The following is a 21,343-nucleotide window of genomic DNA, read 5'->3' as shown; positions in this document are numbered from 1 at the left end:
ATTTTTATACAAGAATTTTCATAGACATATGCACATTGATCTTGGATAGGAGTAGAAATATTGGCACATTTGCTTGCTTATGTTTAGCTTTAATGGGTTCAGCCAAAGAGTTCTTCAAAGTGATTGAACTAATTTACATTTCCACTATCAATGTATGAGAACTCTAATTACTTAATATCCTTGCCATTATTTATGTCTTTCAGAATTTTTAATGTTAGTCATTCAAGTGGATGTGTACTGCTCTAATTATGCTTTTATTTGCAGTCCCCTGATGCCTAATGATGTTGACCACCTTGTCAATGTTGATTAGCCATAAGGAGATCTAATTTTTTGTAATGTCAGTTCAAGCCTGCTGCCCATCATTTTAAGTTGGTTTTTGTATTTTTTTATTTGCAGCATTTTTATATATATATACTAGATATAAGTCATTTGTCAGATTTCCATCTCCCATCTCCCTGTTTTTGCCTTGCATATTTGCATTCCTAATAATGTCTTTTGCTAATCAGAATTGCTTTATTTTAATGAAGTCTAATCTATAAATTCTTACTTTAATGTTCTGTTCCAGAAATATTTACCTACCCCAATATTATAATGTTCCAATGTTTTCTTCTAGAGGCTTTATTACTTTCAGATACATTCAATTTGAATTAATTTTTGTGTATGGTATAAGGTGGAGGTCAAGACTCTTTTTTTTCCATGTGGACATCTATTTGCTCCAGCACCATTGTTGAAATGACCACTCCCACCCCTTGACATATACTGAAGTGTTGTGGCACATTTGATAAAAATCAAGTTATCCTCCCTATATGGATCTATTTCTGGACTCACTATTTCATTCCTTTGGCCTATTTGTCTATCCACACACTAATACCACACTGTCTTCATTATTGTTTCTTTACAATAAATATTAGAATCTAGTGAACTTCCTCAATTTAGTTCTTCCTCTTCAAGATTGTCTTGGCTATACTAATCCCTTTATGTTTGCATTTAAGTTTATAGAATCAGTCTGTTAACTTACAGACACGTGCACAAATACACACACCCCACTTCTGGAATTTTAATTGATATACATTAAAACTATATGTCAATTTAGGGGGAATTTACACCTATAAATGTTGAATCTTCCAATTCTGTAACATAAAACATCTCTAGCTATTTAGATCTTTTAAAATTTCTCTCAGTAATATTTTGTATTTTTCAGTGTAGGTATCTAACGTATCATTAGTTAGATTTATTCCTATGTGTTTGATATTTCTCAAGCTATTTGTGAATGGTACTTTTTAATTTCATTATCATGTTATTAATTATTCCATTGTTGTTTTAAAGATACAAGTCCCTTTATTTTTTTGTGGGTTTTTTTTTGCTTTGTTTTTGTTTTTACTATTTTTCATGTAGCAAACATAATACATGTTTATTATAGAACTTTGAAAATCACAGAAGTATAGAGACAGGTCTTATGGTGTCCCCAATAATCTCTGTCTTCTGGTGTTCAAGCCCTTGAGTGAGGGTAGGACCTGTGATTTGCTTCTAATCAATAGAATGTGGCAAAAGTCAAAGATGTCACTCCCATGATTATTTTACATTGTGTAAGACTTTGTTCCACTAGAGTTTCTCTCTGTTGCTTGCTTTGAAGAAGAAAGCCACCATGAAGTAAGTGGAGAAGCCCATGTAGCATGGAATTGCAGGCAGTCTCAAAGAGGATGGTGGCCTCCAGCAAAAAACTAAAACCCTCAGTTCTTCAGCTCCAAAAGAATGAATTTTGCCAACAAACTAAAGGATCTTGGAAGTAGATCTTTTCCCCAGTTGAACCTCTGATGAGAATGCAGTCCTGGCTGACACCCTAATTGCAGCCAGCTGAGACCTTGAAGCAGGAACCCAGTTAATCCCTGCCCAGACTTCTGACCTACAGAAACTGAGAGATAATAAATGTGAGCTGCTTTAAGCTGAAAATTTTATGATAATTTGTTACTTAGCAATAAAAAATGAACACAAAGAACATACAAATAAAGTATAAACATTGGTCCCTTATAACATAGCTTTGTTACCTATGGCTACAGCTTCTTCCACTTTCCTCTTAAAAATGCATGAATTGTGTATGAATACTTCAAAAGTCAGCATTTGTCAAATATGAGATAATAAATAAGCATCTCCTTGAGTGACAATGTGTCTTTAGAGACATTTTCCCTAAATTATGAAATGTTATCTTAAGACACTTGCAGAGGAGTTCCATTATAATTGAGGGCATGAATGACCCCGAAACTATGATTGTGTTAATGAAGTCTTTTGAATTCATTACAAAATGTTAAGAAATGTCTAATATGTGGTAATAGCAACTATTCTAGTTAGTAAATGAGTCTGTTATTTGGGAAAATGGTGATTACATAATGTTATAAAATGCAATATCTAAAACCACATGTAAAATATATTTTCAACTATGCAAAATAGGTCATCAGATTAAATAGCAGATAGAATTACAGATAGCTAGAAAGAGTGAGGGACTGGAAAGAATAGTATGAACATGCTAACCATATTCATGTATGAGTCTTTGAATGTTGGAATTTTTAGTGATTTTTATATTACTCTTTATGCTTATCTATCTTTTTAAAATTTTCTACATGTTTTTCTTGTATAATTATTTGAAAAAGAAATTATCAATAGAACACGTATTCTATAAAAAGAAGAAATCATAAAAACATACTAGCTTAAGTTATTCCAGGACAATTATATATCTTACTTTGAGTAGAGAATCTTGCCAAATATTTTCACCTTTGATACCAATCTTTACTAGAAGATACTACTAATTACATGGCACTAGTCTGGTGATAAAGATATAATAAAGGAGCAGCAATAAAACATCTTCCTTTGACTCTGCTTTCTGTCTTCTCTGTGAAAATTCTAACCCTTCAAGTTCCTCCCAGTTAATACAGAAATTCTCCAGAAAAATATGTTCTCTTTAATAGTCAGTAGGTCCTCAGCTTGCTGTATCTGTGCTGCTATAAAACTGTCACAAGCACCCATGCCCTAGCAAAGCTTCCAAAGCTGCCAGAAGGCTCCATAGCCATGCAGAGTCAAATCCCTCTTCATATTACCACTCTTCGACAAGAAACTCCCCTGACTCAGTTCAGGCTTTAAAAAACCCCTAATCCTCTTGGGCATTTTTCAGTCCTAGGACAAACATAGCTTTAGAGGTCATGCAAAGACCCCTGAAACAATATTGTCTTTAATTTGTGTAGCCCTTAAAAATATATAGCATGCTTTTACAGATACTGTCTCACTTTATATTTATGAAAAACTTCAAAAGTCACATAAATGCATTGCCTAATAATATCATTCTTTCCATCTCATATATAAGCAAAAGGTCCTTTGCAACTATAGTCAGTCCAAGGACACACAGCTAGTAAGTGATAGAGCCAGAACTCAAATAAGCTGCCAAGTTCCAGATTGTTCATTATGCTCTTTCCATTAAAATATTGTACAATCTCGCCACAAGCATCAAATTCTATGTATTATTTAAAGAGCATTGTGATTATGCATATTTTATAAACTGGTACTGATAAATAGTTCCTAAGAGGAGACAGGAAATGTTAAAATCATTACTTTCAAAATATGATCTTTTCATTGAAAAATTCTGTATTTCACTTGTATTAGAAAAGATATTCAGTGTCAGGTATTTTTAAAATGCAAAATAAATGCCTTGAAGAGGGACTGTTGTGAATATTAAGCTCCACAGCATCAACCAAATTGCTGACGTTAAGTGTTAAAAATAGTTAACAACATCAAAATATTACCAATTAAATTGAAATTCTCAAATGGCATCTCTTGTGCTAGTAATGAAAACATCAAAATATACATGAATCATCAGGAATAATATCTAAGAAAGATGAATAAAATTAAAACATGGTTTTATTAAATTTGAATTCAATACCATTATATACAAATGGCTATCAGATGGAATAATTAAATGTTTTTAATTGAGATATTTCTACAGGAAACATTGTTTCCTTTGTTATTTAGAATAAAAACATTTTCTCTTCAGGTTCACAGGAGAAAAATATCAAAAACATACCAACTGCAGATCTTCACCATAAGACTGATAACATAATTGAGATATGTTTGTATTACTTTTCTCCTAATTTATTTTTTAAAAAGTAAAAGAAAGATTATGCATATGATACATAATTCATTTTTAATTTTACTTAAAAAAAATTTTTTTTTATTTATTTATTTTTATTTATTTATGGCTGTGTTGGGTCTTCGTTTCTGTGCGAGGGCTTTCTCTGGTTGCGGCGAGCGGGGGCCACTCTTCATCGCGGTGCGTGGGCCTCTCACTATCGCGGCCTCTCTTGTTGCGGAGCACAGGCTCCAGACGCGCAGGCTCAGTAGTTGTGGCTCACGAGCCTAGTTGCTCCGCGGCATGTGGGATCTTCCCAGACCAGGGCACGAACCTGTGTCCCCTGCATTGGCAGGCAGATTCTCAACCACTGCGCCACCAGGGAAGCCCCCATTTTTAATTTTAAATATAGTAACTCAATACGTAAAAATTTAAAAGCTAGCCGAACCATTCAAAGGTGAAACAATTTTTGGAGACTGTCATGAAGTAACTCTGCTCTCCCTTTACTCTGTCCTTGCCTGATCGGAGGATTCTTTTGGTCTCCACTTTAAAGCTATGTGGAAATACTACTGCCTTCATAGGATCAGACAAAGTACTGATTCTTTGTAATAGCCGACCTGTGGAGGTTTTGGTCATTATGTAACTACTTGTCGTGATGTACACTTGACCTTTTTTTTTTTCACTGATGAATCATTTATTCGAACAAGACAAAAACGTCTCCACATTGTTTCCTTTTATACAGAAAGTGGAACATTTCAAATATATTAGCTTTTCTCCTTTTCAACAGAATTTATTTCAGTCTGGTCCCAGGAACTGCCTTACATTTTAGGATTCACGTTTTAGTAACACATATGCACCCAATACAGCCAAAAGAGCATACTTGAATTTTGGGAGTTGTTCATTGTAATGGTGAACATACCAACATATGGTAAAAACCCTCTGGCTCTCCCCACCACATCCTTCTATTCCAGCCAGTTCTGGCCTTCTTTGTACAAGCCTCTATTGTCAACTTCATTATTACCTCCTTTAGTCAGAAATTTGATGTCTCCATTACCTTTTTTATGAACTTTGATTACTCTGTGAACTGTTGGAATGTCTTGTCCTTCTACTTTAAAAACAATGATTTCACCAGCTCTAACCGGGTCTTCCCAGAAATTTGTCAGTAACAGAAGGTCTCCCCTGTGGAAGGCTGGCTCCATGCCGCTCAGCACCACCATGATGGGACTGTCTCTGCCAATGAGGACGATCAGGCCTTTCCAGATCATGAGTAATCATGACACAGTCATGGCAAAGTTTAAGACCTGGTAATAGAGCTGGCACTTGTTCATCTTCCTCGGGTCCCCTAAGATGTCCAAGCCGGACACGGGGAGATGCGACCCCGCGGCGCCCATGCGCACCATGCAGGGGTCTCTGGGGGCCTAGGCGGCCCGCGGGCTCCGGGTGTTACAGACAGCTCACTTGACTTCTTATAGCAAACAACACCCTTCTATTTCAGTTCACATGAGGGTGGATACCTTCTGAAGTGGGGCATGTGATTCAGTATGGCCAAAAATGAGCATGGTTGTCCCATATCACAGTGACCGGCTAGTGGTAGGCATATGACTGGGCCTCATTAGGCCAATCAGAATGGTGAATGTCCTGTATTTGTGTGTTTGCAACCTAATTTAGAATTTGTAAGGTCTTTAATTTGAGTCTATTCTTTTTCACCTATTCTCCAGCTGCTACTCCAAGAGATAAGCTGGGTCATTGATGTGATCTTTAGCCTGGACTTTTCTATCAAGATGATTTTCCTCTAGAGTACAGACTTGTGTTCCATAGTGGGTTTGATTTCATGTCCAGTTCAATTATTTCTAGTTCAGAAATACTCCTCAGCAGGAATCCACACACCCAAAATGTCCTGATGCATATAATTGGGTAAAATGGCAAATAATGAGAAGTGAAATATGTATGATGGCAGCCTTTTCTCTTTGACCCTCTGAATTTTTTTCCAACCAAAAAATGAATAATTGGTACAATTAAAGTTGGCATGAAACGTACTGATTTTTTTAAACCACATTTTTATCCTTAATTTTTCTTTACTGGTATCTTCCAGTTTATTGGTTTTGAAGTGTTTTTATTTTCTCTTTTAGTTCAAATTAATTAATACTACTAATGATTATTTTATTTAAAGTATATGTGTGTTTTTTGTTTTTTTTTTAAAGATTTATTTTATTGATTGATTGATTGATTGATTGCTATGTTGGGTCTTCGTTTCTGTGCTAGGGCTTTCTCTAGTTGCGGCAAGTGGGTGCCACTCTTCATCACGGTGCGCGGGCCTCTCACTATCGTGGCCTCTCTTGTTGCGGAGCACAGGCTCCAGACGCGCAAGCTCAGTAGTTGTGGCTCACGGGCTCAGTCGCTCCGCGGCATGTGGGATCTTCCCAGACCAGGGCTTGAACCCGTGTCCCCTGCATTAGCAGGCAGATTCTCAACCACTGCGCCACCAGGTAAGCCCCAAAAGTATATGTGTGTTTTAAAACTGTCATTAGTTCATTCATATTTCCTTTAAAAAATAAAGACCAATGATGATTTTTTGTATATTTGGTCAGATCTCCAAAACAAATAATTTTACCTCCTATTTATAAGTTACATGGGAGAAGTCAATATGAGGTCATCTGGGAATGTTAAAAAAGACTATTTCATGCCTGGGCCACTGATAAGAGCTGCCAGCACCATAGCCATTCTGAAATCTGGGATAATCGCTACATTGCATTCCTTCTCAGAAACAGATAGCTTCCAGGAAAGATAGTGGGAGTTAATATCCATGACATATGAGAAGAGGATCCAAGAGTTGCCTTTAATAATCATAGCTATATTAATTGCCTGTTACAGGAGCCTAATTCAAACTACCTTAAGAAAAACAGTATATTCGTTCATGTAACTCTGATCAAAAACAATAATTAACACATATCATTCAATATATGCTAGGTATAGTTCTAAGTGCTTTATATGCTTTAGCTCATTTTATCTTTACAAATATCCCTATGACCTAGGTGTTATTAGTATTATCATCATCATCCCCCTTTTAGTTTTGAAGCATTCAAGCCATAGAGACATTAGGTAATGTGAATGGGACACAAGAGACAAAAAGCAGCAGAGCTGGGATTTGATCACATGCAGCTTGGCTGCAGAGATCATGTACTGACTCCCCAATCTAGAGTGACTCAAATGCTCCTGGTGTCTGAGGTAGCTCCCGGAAATGGAAATGCTGTGGGAACTGCAACCACAGACTTGACAGCAAGACTCTCTTGGTTCATCCCTGTCAACTCTGCCCCTCTTTGCTTCTCTCGGTATGTTGACCATATTCTCTCCTGCTTGCACTGGCCTTTCAATCTAGCAAGGACCCCATCCTCTAACAGGTGCAGTTACTGACCCCAAGGGGTAAAAGGTTGTCTGGTGCTGGGTCCCCCGCCCACTTCTATGACTTGGAATAAGTTGCTTGAGGCAGGAGTACTGGAAAGCCTGCTGGAGAGACAAAAACAATCAGCTCCACGTTCCCCTGCAGTTCCTATCTGCCAAAGGTATGAGGTTTTACTCTGTTTTTACTCAGTGAAGGTTGCCATTCCTAAGAGAGCATAAAAATAGGACTGTAAGTCTTACATGGATTTCAAAATCCATAATAGGGTGTTTTAAGAATTAGTTATTCTAGGAATGTGGTTTAAGATCTATTAGCTCTTTAAGGCCCATGAAAACTCCTGAGATTAAAAAAAAATAAATTAGCTTAAAAAAAAACCAAAAAAACAAAATGTGTACATATCTAATTAAATGTTTACGAAAGTAACATATTGGAAAGACAACTGTGACCCAGCTCCACTCATATACAGATAAATTTTAATAGGTTTGGTATAAAAAGGACGAAGTTCCCCAGAAGCATGAGAATGTTGAGCCTCTGGAGGACTTAAGAAGGCCCTGTTCCACTAATAAAACTCTTGGAGGACCAGAGTACCCAGAGGGCTCAGTCAAAAATTGAACATTGTCACCATCCAGTGAATTTCATTTGCCATCCTTGGTCCATGTCACCTCAAAACAAATGGAACTATTTAAGCTTTGGTTATCTTTTCTAAGTTTTTGCCAAAACTCTCACAAGTGAGAATTCTACTCTCATCCAGTGTCTGCTCACAGAGTATAAAAATGACGATTATGATTTCTAGAGCTGTTAAATATATTTAGGGTTTTTAAATAAAAGATCTTGATCTAAATACAAAGTATCCTGATTATTGTGGTTAAACTTAGAATGATAGTCTGTACTGTTTAAGTAAAACCTAATATTGAAAATGATGAATTGTTCTTTAGTTGTTAGATGTAAGTTATGTTATAAAAGTGCTCTGTCCTTGGGCCACTAACCAAGCAAACCATCTCTTTGCTTGTCCCTTTTCATACTTCACCTACACAAGGAGAATCTCCTTTTTCTTTTATTGTGATGCTTTATTGTATTACTCTGATTGTTGCAGAGTTCTTACATGTAGCCTGGATAGTTCCTGTTTAACATAGATTTCTACTTCTCAGTGGAGTTATGGATACAACCAGATATGCAGCAGTGATGTGTGAAGTGACATGGTATATGTGGCCCATCTTCATAGAACAGAATTTTGCCCAAAGATTTGGGAAGATTTTTATAAATACACAAACTCATAAATATTTATGGAGATAGATCGATTGACAGGTAAAGGCTGATTTTCTAAACAGAGTAAAACCGTGATTCTCATACATATAAAAGGAATATGTGACACACATTTTGTGCAACTCATTAATTAAAGGGGGAATCAGTAAGATGTTACTGATCAAAGAAGAATTCAAAATACCATCTAATGATGGATTAAAAAGTGCTTAAATTAATTTACAAATAGATGTAAAAGTTGTCAATATTCAAGAGACAATAAGCAGATTCCACTGAATACAATTTGGATCTCTATGGAAAAATACTGTCTTCATTGCTATCACTTATCTAAAACTTACAGAGTTGTGAAATAGCTCAAAAACAATGAAATGCACAGCGTCCCCATAGAATCTGATAACACTGAAGGGTTTGCTGGACCAAGTTTTCATTGGTCCATTGCAAATCTTTCATAATTTTTATTGAAAAAATCTACAATAAGTAGATATATAATAAAGAAATGGATATACTTTAAAGTAAAATGTCAAATGCCAATATCATATTAATTTTAACTATAAAATAGGTGACATCTAAAGCATTTCTGACTTTTAGCCATGATTATTGTCTCATTTTTCACAATTCCTTTAAAATAGGGGTTCTTAAACCAGGGTTCATGTGCACCATTTTTATTTTCAGTAGGAAGAAAACAGTTGCTTTCATCAAAATCTAAAACAGTATTTGATACACAGTGGTTTGAAGCCAATCCTTTAGGGAGCACTTTGGAAGACAATTCTGTAACATGAACTCATTCATTCAAGCACTTCCTAAAATGTAGAATACACAATAGTTACACTTCCTTGGTATAAGGTGTATTCATATGCTTAAAAACAGAATCTTGGGGGAGGGGCCTCCAAGATGGCAGAGGAGTAAGACTAGGAGATCACCTTCCTCCCCACAAATACAGCAAAAATACATCTACATGTGGAACAACTCCTACAGAACACCTACTGAATGCTGGCAGAAGACCTCAGACTTCCCAAAAGGCAAGAAACTCCCCACATACCTGGTTAGGGCAAAAGAAAAAAGAAAAACCAGAGACAAAAGAAAAAAGAAAAAACAGAGACAAAAGAAAAAAGAAAAACCAGAGACAAAAGAATAGGGATGGGACCTGCACCTCGGGGAGGGAGCTGTGAAGGAGGAAAAGTTTCAACACACTAGGAAACCCCTTCACTAGTGGAGACGGGTTGGAGGGGGGGAAGCTCTGGAGCCATGGAGGAGAGCGCAGCAACAGGGGTGCAGAGAGCAAAGCAGAGGGATTCCTGCACAGAGGATTGGTGCTGACCAGCACTCACCAGCCTGCGAGGCTTGTCTGCTCACCTGCCAGGGGTGGGTGGGGGCTGGGAGCTGAGGCCACGGCTTCAGTGTGCAGATCCCAGGGAGAGGACTGGGGTTGGCTGCGTGAACACAGCCTGAAGGGGGCTAGTGTGCCACAGCTAGCCGGGAGGGAGTCCAGGAAAAAGACTGGACCTGCCGGAGAGGCAAGAGACCTTTGTTTTGGGGTGTGCAAGGCAAGGAGATCCTTTCCCAGTGTGCCCGCAAAAGGCAGAGCACTGCCTAAGCAAGCTCCAGAGATGAGCGCAAGCCACGGCTATCAGCTCGGACCCCAGAGATGGGCATGAACTTCTAACATTGTGGCCGCTGCCACCAAGAATCCTAGAGAAAGAAGAACAAACAAAACCCAAAGTTAGCAGAAGGAAAGAAATCATAAAGATCAGAGCAGAAATAAATTAAATAGAAACAAAGAAAACAATAGTAAAGATCAATAAAACCAAAAGCTGGTTCTTTCAGAAGATAAACAAAATTGATAAACCATTAGCCAGACTCATCAAGAAAAAGAGGGAGAGGACTCAAATCAATAAAATTAGAAATGAAGAAGCAGAAGTTATAACAGACACCATAGAAATACAAAGCATCCTGAGAGACTACTACAAGCAACTGTATGCTAGTAAAATGGACAACCTGGAAGAAATGGACAAATTCTTAGAAAGGTATAACCTTCCAAGACTGATCCAGGAAGAAATAGAAAATATGAACAGACCAATCAGAAGTAATGAAATTGAAACTGTGATTAAAAATCTTCCAACAAACAAAAGTCCAGGACCAGATGGCTTCACAGGTGAATTCTATCAAACATTTAGAGAAGAGCTAACATCCATCCTTCTCAAATTCTTCCAAAAAATTGAGGAGGAAGGAACACTCCCAAACTCATTCTATGAGGCCACCATCACCCTGATACCAAAACCAGACAAATATACTACAAAAAAAGGAAATTACAGACCAATATCACTGATGAATATAGATGCAAAAACCCTCAACAAAATACTAGCAAACAGAATCCAACAACACATTAAAAGGATCATACATCATGATCAAGTGGGATTTATCCCAGGGATGCAAGGATTCTTCAATATATGCAAATCAATCAATGTGATACACCATATTAACAAATTGAAGAAGAAACACCATATGATCATCTCAGTAGATGCAGAAAAAGCTTTTGACAAAATTCAACACCTATTTATGATAAAAACTCTCCAGAAAGTGGGCATAGAGGGAACCTACCTCAACATAATAAAGGCCATATATGACAAACCCACAGCAAACATCATTTTCAATGGTGAAAAACTGAAAGCATTTCCTCTAAGATCAGGAACAAGACAAGGATGTCCACTCTCACCACTATTATTCAACGTAGTTTTTGAAGTCCTAGCCATGGAAATCAGAGAAGAGAAAGAAATAAAAGGAATCCAAATCGGAAAAGAAGAAGTAAAACTGTCACTGTTTGCAGGTGACATGATACTATACATAGAGAATCCTAAATATGACACCAGAAAACTACTAGAGCTAATCAATGAATTTGGTAAGGTTGCAGGATACAAAATTAATGCACAGAAATCTCTTGCATTCCTATACACTAATGATGAAAAATCTGAAAGAGAAATTATGGAAACACTCCCATTTACCATTGCAACAAAAAGAATAAAATACCTAGGAATAAACCTACCTAGGGAGACAAAAGACCTGTATGCAGAAAACTATAAGACACGTGAAAGACATTAAAGATGATACCAACAGATGGAGAGATATACCATGTTCTTGGATTGGAAGAATCAATATTGTGAAAATGACTCTACTACCCAAAGCAATCTACAGATTCAGTGCAATCCCTATCAAATTACCAATGGCATTTTTTACAGAACTAGAACGAAAACTCTTAAAATTTGTATGGAGACACAAAAGACCCCGAATAGCCAAAACAGTCTTGAGGGAAAAAAACGGAGCTGGAGGAATAAGACTCCCTGACTTCAGACTCTACTACAAAGCTACAGTAATCAAGACAGTATGGTACTGGCACAAAAACAGAAATATAGATCAATGGAACAAGATAGAAAGCCCAGAGATAAACCCACACACCTATGGTCAACTAATCTATGACAAAAGAGGCAAGGATATACAATGGAGAAAAGACCATCTCTTCAATAAGCGGTGCTGGAACAACTGGACAGCTACATGTAAAAGAATGTAATTAGAACACTCCTTAACACCATACACAAAAATAAACTCAAAATGGATTAGAGACCTAAATGTAAGACCGGACACTATAAAACTCTTAGAGGAAAACATAGGAAGAACACTCTTTGACATAAATCAGAGCAAGATCGTTTTTGATCCACCTCCTAGAGTAATGGAAATAAAAATAAAAATAAACAAATGGGACCTAATGAAACTTAAAAGCTTTTGCACAGCAAAGGAAACCATAAACAAGACGAAAATACAACCCTCAGAATGGGAGAAAATATTTGTAAATTAATCATTGGACAAAGGATTAATCTCCAAAATATCTAAACATCGCATGCAGCTCAATATTAAAAAAACAAACAACCCAATCCAAAAATGGGCAGAAGACCTAAATAGACATTTCTCCAATGAAGACATACAGATGGCCAAGAAGCCCATGAAAAGCTGCTCAACATCACTAATTATTAGAGAAATGCAAATCAAAATTACAATGAGGTACCACCTCACACCAGTTAGAATGGGCGTCATCAGAAAATCTACAAACAACAAATGCTGGAGAGAGTGTGGAGAAAAGGGAACCCTCTTGCAATGTTGGTGGGAATGTAACTTGATACAGCCACTATGGAGAACAGTATGGAGGTTCCTTAAAAAACTAAAAATAAAATTACCATATGATCCAGCAATCCCAATACTGGGCATATACCCAGAGAAAACCGTAATTCAAAAAAACACATGTACCCCAATGTTCATTGCAGCACTATTTACAGTAGCCAGGTCATGGAAGCAACCTAAATGCCCATTGACAGATGAATGGATAAAGAAGAAGTGGTACATATATACAATGGAATATTACTCAGCCATAAAAAGGAACGAAATTGGGTCATTTGTTGAGACGTGAATGGATCTAGAGACTGTCATACAGAGTGAAGTAAGTCAGAAAGAGAAAAAGAAATATCGTATGTTAATGCATATATGTGGAACCTAGAAAAATGGTACAGATGATCATGTTTGCAGGGCAGAAGTTGAGACAAAGATGTAGAGAACAAACGTATGGACACCAGGGGGAAAAGCGGCAGGGAGGTGGGGGTGATGATGTGATGAATTGGGCGATTGGGATTGACATGTATACACTGATGTGTATAAAATTGATGACTAATAAGAACCTGCTGTATAAAAAAATTAAATTAAAAAATTTAAAAAATAAATAAATAAGTAAAAATAAAAATATAAATTACCAACTAAAAAAAAAAAAAAGAGACACTATGGTACTGGCACAAAAACAGAAATATAGATCAATGGAACAGGATAGAAAGCCCAGAGATAAACCCATGCACATATGGTCACCTTATCTTTGATAAAGGAGGCCAGAATATACACAATGGAGAAAAGACAGCCTCTTCAATAAGTGGTGCCGGGAAAACTGGACAGCTACATGTAAAAGAATGAAATTAAAACACTCCCTAGCACCATACACAAAAAATAAACTCAAAATGGATTAAAGACCTAAATGTAAGGCCAGACACTATAAAACTCTTAGAGGAAACATAGGCCGAACACCCTTTGACATAAATCACAGCAAGATCCTTTTTCATCCACCTCCTAGAGAAATGGAAATAAAAACAAAAATAAACAAATGGGACCTAATGAAACTTAAAAGCTTTTGTACAGCAAAGGAAACCATAAATGAGATGAAAAGATAACCTTCAGAATGGGAGAAAATATTTGCAAGCGAAGGAACTGACAAAGGATTAATCTCCAAAATTTACAAGCAGCTTATGCAGCTCAATACCAAAAAAACAAACAGTCCAATTAAGAAATGGGCAGAAGACCTAAACAGACATTTCTCCAAAGAAAATATACAGATTGGCAACAAACACATGGAAGTATGCACAACATCACTAAGCATTAGAGAAATGCAAATCAAAACTACAATGAAGTATCACCTCACACCAGTCAGAATGGCCATCATCAAAAAATCTACAAACAATAAGTGCTGGAGAGGGTGTAGAGAAAAGGGAACCCTCTTGCACTGTTGGTGGAAATGTAAATTGATACAGCCACTATGGAGAACAGTATGGAGGTTTCTTAAAAAACAAAAATAGAACTACCATACGACCCAGCAATCCCACTACTGGGCATATACCCTGAGAAAACCATAATTCAAAAAGAGTCATGTACCACAATGTTCACTGCAGCTCTATTTACAATAGCCAGGACATGGAAGCAACCTAAGTGTCCATCGACAGATGAATGGATAAAGAAGATGTGGCACACATATACAATGTAGTATTACTCAGCCATAAAAAGAAATGAAATTGAGTTATTTGTAGTGAGGTGTATGGACCTAGCGTCTGACATACAGAGTGAAGTAAGTCAGAAAGAGAAAAACAAATACAGTATGCTAACAAATATATATGGTATCTTAAAAAAAATGGTTGTGATGAACCTAGGGGCAGGACAGGAATAAAGATGCAGACGTAGAGAATGGACTTGAGGACACGGGGAGGGGGACAGGTAAGCTGGGACAAAGTGAGAGAGTGGCATGGACTTATGTATACTACCAAATGTAAAATAGATAGGTAGTGGGAAGCAGCCGCATAGCAAAGGGAGATCACCTTGGTGCTTTGTGACCACCCAGAGGGGTGTGATAGGGAGGGTGGGAGGGAGGGAGATGCCAGAGGGAGGGGATATGGGGATATATGTATATGTATAGCTGATTCACTTTGTTATACAGCAGAAACTAACACACCATTGTAAAGCAATTATACTCCAATAAAGATGTTTAAAAAAAAATCTTGTTTTCAAAAAGAAAGAAAAGGAAAATTTCTTTTAATATTTCCTCATATTATTTAATTTTGACCTTCATGTTCATTTTGGTTATCTTTCTGTTATTTTTAGTTGCTTCACATTTGCCCCCTCATAGCACCCATTTGTTTGAGTGTGGTGTTCAAAAGTCTGTTGTGAGGTGGCAGAACATTTACAATATTCATCTGTCTCAGCTTAAAAAATATGAGAGGAAAGGTGCCAAGAATTTGACAGAGGATGATGCGTCAAGCCCAGTTTAGTTACCCCAGGAATGTTATTTTTTAAATTTTTTCCATAATTCTTATGTGCTAAGAATTATTATCCTCATTTTATAGACAATGATATTGAGGCTCAGAGGGGTTACACATTTGCCTGTATCTGTACTTGTTCGCAGATTCATATAACTCTAATGAGCTGTACACTTTTACTAGTACACTTTGATGTCTCTTTATTTCAAACCTTCCATTCTCTAATCTGCAAAGAGAAAGTTGTAAAAAAAAATCTTTTAAATATAAAAATAGATAGGGGCCACATGTCAAGGACTGATTTCATTAATTAATTAGGAAACCAAAAATAAATAAATAAATAAGAGAGCTGGTTACAAGAGTATTTAAAAAGCACAGTTTTGTGTGGTCAATAAGGAAAGAAATACCAATCTAAGATTGTTAAATTAGATACAAAACTGGTTATTTTCCTACTAGGGAATAAAATGATAGCTTTTGAAGTTATCTTTCCTACCAGTCCTCCAACCCAAAAATCATACCTCATAAGTTTTTTTCTTTTCCTCTGCAGATTAAGCTCTAACTGTATAGGCATATAAAACACCTGGGGTTTTGTTAGTAAAACAGAACTACAACCTACAAGATATTTAGGTGAGAGTTAAACAGGTTTATTAACAAGTAATCTAGCATGATATTAAAAAATCAAAGACATCATTTATCTTAATTTCTCATTTTGAAATATTATTTTACAGAATATAGTGATTTGAGAGTGTGGACTCTGAAGCAGACTGCTTTGGTTCAAATGCTGTGTCCTTCCACTAGCTCTGTGTCATTAAGCAACTTAAATTCTCTGTGCCTTTATTTCCTAATCTTTAAAATGAGGAAAATAATAATGGAGTTTACATTATAGAGTATTATGGGAATTAAGGGAGGCTTGCGCATGGCAAATACCTTAACCAGTCATGGTTGATAATTCAAGGTTGAGTTCATTTTGGTCTTTTTCATTGTAGCCATGAGGTGAAGTTGCAGCAATCATAACTTTGGGGGTGGGTAGTTACTTTGTTTTGTTTATCATCTTCACTTGTTTCTAGACATTCTTTCATTACCTTGTTTTTATTTCTCTATGTCAACACCACCTTGCACTTAACGCTATTAAATTTTATGAACCGAGTTTCCAGTTGGTTAAATTTGTATGTAGTTATGTTCATGTCAGATAGTCTATCAGCAAGTGTGATTAATGTGATATCTACAAATGCTATAAGCATATTCATGATTCCAGGACCAGGTCATCAATCAAGGATTATTTAAGATTGGTTTTGGAACCAATGCATTAACATAATGTAAAGTTCCTTGAATTTCATATTAAAAAAATGTGCCATACATTGTGTTTGTAACTAAGACATTTCTGTAGTTTCTTTATTGACCTTAAAACTATAAAATTACTTCATCTGAAGTGTGTACTTTAAAAATCTGGATGACTCAGCCTCAAACCCATCCTTTTTTTTCTTTTTCATTTTACTCGCCTTTTCCAACTTGCTGTCTTTTAAGGAGTAGAAACTAAACAGCAGACTTCACATTTGGATATAACAGGATATGTCATCAGTACCAATGATAGTTATTAACATACAAATAGTTTTACAAATGTGATGGCTAGCACTCCCTTAAAATTCCAAGATATTACTCCACACTGAATAATTTAAATTAGAAATGCAAACCAAATGCTAAAGGTAGCATTTGGCAATGTTCTTGATTAGAATATCTGCATGTAGTATTTGTTTATGCAGCAAACTGAAGTGCCCTCCCTGGTTGTTTTGCTATTTGAAGAATCTTCATAGAATCTCAAGTACTTGTTGTCACTGAGGCAAAAACTAATTTGCTTCCCATTATAATATCTGCCTTTCCAGTCGTGTATTTAATTGTGGTGAGGTCTTGGGAGTAGTTTCTGACTTTTATACAAGGAAAAATGAGAGTGGAGTTGTTACTTTTGACAGCTTACAGATTAAAAAAATGGAAAATAAGTTGAAGGTGGAATTAAACTCAAACTATGAAAGCCTTAATTAGTGTAAGCATAATTACAGGGAGCTATTGTAGAATAAAATCTAAATTGTATTAAAATATTTTTTCAACTGACTTGAAGATGGAAAAAGCATGCTTTTACACTATAAGCAATTTCTCTAAATTACTGCCCATCATTGAATTTCATAGATTAAAACTGAGTGCTAAAATAAAAGCTTGTTGCTACCATTCTTTTTGTTTAGTTCAGTTTGGAATGATTTCCTAAGGCATTTTTAGAGCAGTAATATTATTTCTTCCTGTTGTGTGTGGTAAAGCTGTCCAATCATTTTCAAGGCCAGGGATAACAATGATTACTAAAAAGTATACATACTACAAAACTCCCTCCGTAAGAAGTCATTCAATCATTTGATCAATAACTGAGCAATTATTATATACACTCACAGAATAGGCACTCAACACCACTCTTGGTATAATCAAGGATGCTTAGAAGATCTAAAAATGATGCTTATATATATTTTTTTTTAATCTCTCTTTCTTTGTTCCCAGTCTGCAAATAGTCATGAATAAGCAGGGATATGACCATAAAAGAATGAGTAGTGAATGAAAGAAAGCTAAATTGTGAGTTATTATTACTGTACAATTTTAAACACAAATATCCATATATTTAATTATTCTTAATATAATAATTAATTAAGCTTGATTCTTAAAAAATTTTATCATGTTAGCTTCCAGAGTTCCTTGTCTGCAGTTGAACATCCTAGATTTTTAGATTTCTTAAGACAGTGAAAAAATATGTATTTATGTCTATTTACACTCACACACATGCATACATGTATATGTATATATATTATATATTATTTTGCCAGGTAGTAATTAAAAGAAAAACCTACAACTCTCTGTTCTGTCCATTATTTTACAAAATAAATGTATTTTTTAAATTTGGGAAGGACATCATTGCAAATGAAGGGAGAGTCCTTGTGTTACTGAACTCAAGTCCAGCTGATTGCCACTCAGAAATCAATACCCGAGAGGCAGTTGTTGGTAGAAAGGAAAGTTGCTTTTAATCAGAATGCCAGCAATCTGGGGAGATGGTGAACTCAGTGTCTGCAAAAAACTAAATCCAAAGAAGATTCTGCTCGGCCATGAAAGTTTTTAAAAGGCAAAAGGGAAGTATTCTCAGTTAATCATTGAGAAAGGGAGTCAGAGTCATTGCCATCCACTACTGCGTGGAGGCTTGTCCACTCCTTGTGATCTTTCTTTTTTTTTTTTTAAATTAATTAATTAATTAATTAATTTATGGCTCTGTTGGGTCTTCGTTTCTGTGCGATGGCTTTCTCTAGTTGTGGCAAGCAGGGGCCACTCTTCATTGCGGTGCGCAGGCCTCTCACTATCGCGGCCTCTCTTGTTGCGGAGCACAGGCTCCAGACGCACAGGCTCAGTAATTGTGGCTCGCGGGCCCAGTTGCTCCGCGGCATGTGGGATCTTCCCAGACCAGGGCTCGAACCCGCGTCCCCTGCATTGGCAGGCAGATTCTCAACCACTGCGCCGCCAGGGAAGCCCTGATCTCTCTTTAGATGCTATCTTATTCACACAGTTTGTTCCCAAGATTACTGAATGGGAAGCTATGGAAGAGATCTGGTCATCTGTTAATTACTTATTCTTCATTTCTACCTCTTTGATCTACAGAAAGAAGCAACAGGTTAGGCAAAGTATTGTGTGATCAAAAGATTTGATAGGTGTGCTAGGACTAGAGATGAGTAGAGCATGGTGACACCTGATTTAAAGTAAGTTACAATATAGCTTTGCTAAATTGACAAAAAAGGGGGTTTCCTGCTAAGGGCAGTTTCCTGCAAAGAGCTGCTTACACTTGCAAGGGGGAAAAAATGAGTTGGCAATCTGAATAAGTCATGCACTGAATATATTATATTTTTTGACTTTTTTTTTTTTTTTTTTTTTTTTGGTCATTTGTCATGGATTGGTCAAAATTCCATTACTGACTAAGGTTTGGGAATGACTGGACCAGAGGTTAAAATATTATGTATGGGCCTTTCACAATGTAGCCTCAACTTACCTTTTACTCTTATCTTCTGAAACTTTTACCCGTGAATTCTAAGCTTCAGCTGTGCTGAACCACATTGTTACACCCCAAAATAGTACTTGCTTTGGAATGCACGAACTTGAGATGTGATCCCGCAGTGAGCTACTTCACTTCTCTGAGCCTCAGCGTTCTCAGATAAGAGGCAGGACATGATCATAAGATCATACTTTGATCTCAGCCTCCACTAGTTAGCAGTGTGATTTTGGGAAAATCATTTAGCCTCAGTATACTTCATTTGATCATCTATACCATGAGAACAATAGCATTACCTCCCCACTGAACTATGTAGATTAAATGCATTAACACAGGAAGCTTCAAATGTGTAAGCACACTTATCAGTTTTCTATTGCTGTGTAACAAACCACCCCCAAATTTAATAGTTTAAAACAACAACGATTTAACACTTTTCAAGATGCTGAGGTTCGCTGGGCAGCTTTTCTATACTGCATGTGTCATCTGATCTGGGTTCACTCATGCAGTTGCACTCAGCTGGTGGATGAGCTGAGCTGGAAGGTTCCAGAAGCCCTCTCTCATGTCTCGGGTGTTGGTACTGACAGTCAGATGGCTTGCCTGACTCTTCTCCATATGGCCTCTCTTCCATATTGCCTATCCCTCATGTGATGTCTTATCCTCCATTGCTGTTTCACATGATCTCTCTCTCTCTAGCAAGATATCTGGGACTTCTAAACAGCATGGCAGCTGGGTTCCAAGAGAGTAAAAGCAGAAAGATCCAAACATTATAAGGACTAAGCCTGACCTGGCACAGCTTTACTTCTGCTGCATTTGATCAGTCAATGCAAGTCACTGAGGAAAAGGGAAACAGACTTGGCCTCTTGATAAGAGGAATGTCATGCTCATACAAGGATGGGAGAAAATGTGGGCAGCCATATATGCAGACAAAATAGCATGCAATAAAGTTGAGTTATGATTATTTTATTAAATGGAGTTAATGCTCTCAAATTGTTATGAGGATAAAATGAAAAATGAAAAATTTTAAAGATACAAGGCACCACCTCTGTTGTCATTGACATCATTACTAACAATTGTCACTTGTCCAAGATTCTCACCCCGACTGTATTTTTGGAAGTTCTGGCAGCTGAGATTCTGCTGTAGCTGAATTATTCCAGCATATGATTTCCAGGCCTTGGGCACTGCAGCAAGAGACCACTTCTACTCCTTTCCTGCCTGGCCCCTCAGAACGTTCCAAGCCTCAGGTTGTCCTGAATCTCTTTCTGCCAGTTGGTAGAGAGAGAGGTGTAGGTGAGGTACTTGTTTCTAGAAAAGTGGTTTTATGAAATAATGTCTCCCATAGAAACAAAAATGTTGATTATGTTCTCTAGAACTTGAAACATGTTTTCTGGCATTTACGGGCTGCTTTCAGAAGTTAAACTTTCTAGGTTTTTTTTTTTTTTGGCCTTGGAAAAATGAAGTTTTAAAACTAAGTTGTTTCTGAAATGGTACCTACAAGAGTCAAGGAGGTGAGCTTTCACACCTAATTTTATGGAGAACTAATTTGAAAAAATAGTTAAGTATCATTTGCAGTTTACAATTCACTGTTATACAAAAAGACTAAACCACTAAACCATTTACAAGGTCTCCATTTCCTGCCAGTCCCTTATCTTTTTACACTCTTACCTTCCATACCAAACCTCTTTTACGCTGTTAATGTTCACTCAATTTAAAATGAACAAAATTCAAATTATAACACAATTTAGGTAATAACTGAACTGCTGAGGTTTTCATATGCCAATATTTAACTTCATAAAGTAACAGGTTTAAGAAACACCCTGCAGAGACGTGAGAAAATACATTCTTCTGGGATTTTTGCAATTAGGACAAACATGTCTAGAATTATACAAATTTCACACCTCTCCACATCC

The 21,343-nt window shown here is 36.6% G+C and overlaps 1 protein-coding gene and 1 pseudogene across 2 annotated transcripts in view; one reads left to right on the top strand and one right to left on the bottom strand.

The window, feature by feature from the left end:
* The window catches only part of XIRP2 (xin actin binding repeat containing 2), a 287,840-nt gene that overhangs the window by 38,610 nt on the left and 227,887 nt on the right, over positions 1-21,343 (top strand). The window lies entirely within an intron of this gene.
* LOC137764892 (signal peptidase complex catalytic subunit SEC11C pseudogene) lies at positions 4,937-5,511 on the bottom strand (annotated as a pseudogene).

This window comes from Eschrichtius robustus, chromosome 5 (genome assembly GCF_028021215.1).
Source record: "Eschrichtius robustus isolate mEscRob2 chromosome 5, mEscRob2.pri, whole genome shotgun sequence".
Lineage (NCBI taxonomy): Eukaryota > Metazoa > Chordata > Mammalia > Artiodactyla > Eschrichtiidae > Eschrichtius > Eschrichtius robustus.
This window is presented reverse-complemented; position numbering and strand designations above follow the sequence as displayed.